This window comes from Aethalodelphis obliquidens, unplaced genomic scaffold, assembly GCF_003676395.1.
Source record: "Aethalodelphis obliquidens isolate GAN/ISIS:26980383/991018 unplaced genomic scaffold, ASM367639v1 scaffold10, whole genome shotgun sequence".
Lineage (NCBI taxonomy): Eukaryota > Metazoa > Chordata > Mammalia > Artiodactyla > Delphinidae > Aethalodelphis > Aethalodelphis obliquidens.
The window spans coordinates 25,740,137-25,744,121 of record NW_020837954.1 but is presented as its reverse complement, the minus strand read 5'-3'; the positions used below and the strand labels follow the sequence as shown (position 1 = coordinate 25,744,121).

General features: G+C 43.4%; 1 pseudogene; it reads right to left on the bottom strand.

The window, feature by feature from the left end:
• Positions 1-233: 233 nt before the first annotated feature.
• On the bottom strand, positions 234-1,693 carry LOC113622979 (cleavage and polyadenylation specificity factor subunit 7 pseudogene; annotated as a pseudogene).
• Positions 1,694-3,985: the final 2,292 nt, after the last annotated feature.

Sequence of the window (3,985 nt, the reverse complement as noted above, 5' to 3'; positions counted from 1 at the left end):
ACTATACTTCAATAAAAATAATCTGATGGCAACGATGGAAGCTGGGGTCAATCTTGAAAAGGACAAGTATCATCTTACCTCTGCCTCAGGTAAAGCCCTTGTGTCACCTGTTGGCAAAGGGGGTGCTGCTCTTCTCTAGCAAGATGGAAGGGAATGTTTCTTCCCACTCAGAGGAATCCAGGGCTTCAAAATTCTCAGGTACATCCACCTACATGCTTGATGAAGGTGAGGAGATGCAAGTCCATTAAAAAAATTTCCTTCCAACCAGACTCCTTTCTCAATGGTGCCAGTCCCATTCTTTATTCTGGTATCTATTGGGCTCCTGGTTCCTTTCTTGGAAATAATCATCATGCTGATCTTCATTAAGGAGCAGGTCCTGGTGCCTCCTGCTGCTCTCTTGGGACCAGCTAGACAATCTCTGAACAGATGTCTTTTTCTGGAAGAGCTCCTGCTGGCACCCACACTGTAGGACTTGGCTTCAGTGCCATGAAGCTCTTAAGGGGAGAGATGAGGACACAGCAACACTCATCACTGACAACCTGAGACTGTTTGATAACAGTAATAGCTGCAAGCATCATCTCAATCAAATCACTGTAATCCCCTGCACGGGCTCCAGAAATCACTTTGGAAGTGGCACTGTTGGAAATTGCTCTGTTTTGCTTCACGATCTCTCCAAATTCAGCTTCACTCACCATAGAGGGTGGAAAGCCCAAATCTTGGCTGCAGCAGTGGATAGAGGGGCCAAAGGCCTTCATGTAAATATCTGGTGGAGGCCCCACTGTAGCATTTGGTAGGGGAGAGAAGGCTGGATCGAGGTAAAGGCGGTGGGATGACCCAGGAGAAGGTACAGCTAAATAAGGAGATAATGGAGGGGCATGAGATGCTCATGGTAGATGCCAGAAGGAAGAGGAGGGACTCCAAAGCTTGAGGAGAGAAGTGGTAGGGATGGAATTGGGACTGGGACCAAACCCATCAGGTGAAGGGCTGAAGGAGGGCAATTGAAGTCGGGCAGCACACTGAGGGGCTTATCCATGTGGACGAATGAGAGTACAAGTTGCTCAGAGTGTGGCCCATCCACCAGCAGAACCACTAGAATCTCGGGCACGGTCCCATGGAGCTTTTTCCACTCTTGAGACTCAAATACATTCACCTTCTGAGCCCCTGCCTCAAACTGTGGCAGGTTCTGCCAGGTGGCTGACCTCACATCCACTTTTTCTCCATTAAGTACTTTTCTGGCAAGAATTTCCAACAGTTTTGCGGACAGTTTTCAGAGGCTTCCACCTCCTCAGCATACCCCCTTGGACTGGCCATTTGCTCCATTCTCTGTAAATTTCAACTCCACCATACCACAGACTCCTACAAAGTGAATAACCTGGCTCAGCTGCTTGTCTGTGGTCCAGCAGGAGAAGCTGCTCACATAGACAGCAGTTTGTCTGTTACTCAGGCCACTGTAGGTATGCAGAATTACAGGGCTTATTGGGCTTGGAGTTGACTCCTGGTGAACAGGAAGAGGTGGCTTAGTACTGCTGCTTCCATCATGTGAGGGCTGTAAGGTGGACATCAACAAATGGGATTGCTTTCCCCATAACACCCAAATTGCGATGTGGTTTCTGCCGAAGGAGGCGTGGCAACAGGGTCCTACAGTGCCCACGGAGGGTTGGTACTTCTGCCCGCACGGCAAGCTGCATCTCATATGAGAAGGGATGGGGCATATAAGGTGAGACTTGGCACGTGAGAGGTAGGGTCACTGGAGACCTCTGGCTCAGCGGTGAGAGACTGAATTGGACTGAATTCTACCCCTGTTCTCTGGACATTTCTAACATAGCCCTTAATCAGTCACTGAGGGAGTCTCCCCAGGATCAGAGAGGCACATTGCCTTGGGACAGAGGCTACAGTTTGTAGCATTTTCCCCCCGTCCCCCAACCCTAACCCAACCTCCCCTCAGAACATGACAGCTGTCCAACCCGTCCAGTGGTAAGTGATGTGCTTATCCTCAAAGGGCAGTTCTGGGTGTCTTTAAAATGTAGAGATAACAAAATAAAGTGATAATTTGAGGAAAAGATATAGAATGCCAGAAGAGCCATTTACCCAGAGAATTTTGTCTCCCCATTTTTATTTTGTTTTTACTCAATAATACAACTTTTAGCTTTAATTACTGAGAGCAAACAGAAAAAAAAAGCCTTGCCCCTCTGTTGTCGGTTATTTGTTTATCTTTCTGGTAGGTTGAAAACTGTATAAGAAACTTGATGCTGTCAGTGTTTTATACTGCACTGTATTTTTTTCCTCTTGCAACAAAACATTTTAAAATGAGAAATGAGGTATGAGCCGTTAAACAAAAACTAAAAGACAAATATGTGATTCCACTTATATGAGTTAACCTAAAGTAGTCAAATTTATAGAAAGTAGACTGGTAGTCACCAGGGGCTGGGGGAGGGATGGGTGGAGAGTTAGTGTTTAATGGGTGCGAAGTTTCAGTTTGGGAAGATGAAAAGTTCTGGAGATGGATGGTGGCAGTGGTTTCACAACGTGAATGTACCTAGTACCACCAAGCTGTACACTTTAAAATGATTAAAATGATAAATTTAATGTTGTATCTATTTTACCATGATACAAAAGAAAGGAAGAAAGGAAAAAAGAAAGAAGGAAAGAGGGAGAGGGTGGACGAACCCAGAGAGGAGACAAACACTTATCTGTAGACAGAAAAAAATTCCGCTCGCAAATCAGGATCTCATCTTTCAATCATGGAAGGGATAAAAACAAGATAGACTCCTACCAAATCTGTACCCAAGGGCAGCCCTCAACAGGCTCCCTCCCTGATGAGTCTTTCCTTCTGGAACAGAAAGCAAAAAAACGAGTATTAAATTGGATTTTTATGCCGTTCGATATTTCAGACTCTGGGTGCGGTGTGATTGCTGTATTTACTGAATGCCTGCAGCGAACCAGACACTCTGTAAACCTCAGAGTCACTCCTATCAGATAGATCTTATTATTCTCTCTCTCTCTCTTTTTAACAGATTAGCAAACTGAAACTCAGAGAGGTTGAACCACTTCCTGAGACCTTAATGGTCTATTAGGCTATTAATGGACTAGAAGCAGAATTTAGTCCTGGCTAGGCCTGTCTCCCAAACCCCACCCCACCACCCTCTCTTTCCTTCAGTAACACTTGCAATGCTCTTTGCTGGCTGGACTCATACCAAGAAGGGACATGGTTCAGGAGGGTGCAAATTTAGTTCATTTCAACAAATGTGACAGGATTCTGGTCACTGTGCTAGAAATTGATAAGTGGTGTGTGACCTTGTATTACGTATTTCCATATAGTCTATAAAATGCCCTTCTGATTGTGACAAGAAAGCTAAAGTGGACAAAACATTTTGAAGGAGCCAGCTCAAAGGTGTTGCCACTGGCCATATGGAATATCATTTGGAAAATCCATGATACCCCTAGTGATACTCAGAGAGAGAGAGAGAAAAAGAGAAAAGAGGAAAAGATCTTTATAGAAGAATAACTTAGAGAGAAGGAGATAATAAATAGAAACAAAATGATCTCATTAGAAATCATCATTTTGTAACCCTTATATAATAATTGATTCGGGAAAGGATTAATAAAGGATGCTAAAACCCTTGGGTGAAAGTTTGTTGGAGAATAAGATAGTTATATTATTCAAATTATTACCCCACAGATTCTTCTTTAATCAAAAATGAAAAAATATGTTTACAGTGAAGATATCTGGCAGACGCGCCTTAACCAAGTGATCAAACTTGTTTCTCAGTAACAACAGAACAAAATTTACATTCTGTACCTCTGTAGCTTATGAGAAAGAGGTCATTTATGTAGTTGTCTTGCCAAAATGTTTAACTTGAATCTTATCATTAGGACCAATCCAGAATTGTGGTAAATCTATAAGACAGTAACTCAGCTTCTTCAAAATGTCAGTGTCAGGAAAGAAAGAAGAAAAGGCAGAGGGATACTATTCTGTATTAAAGGA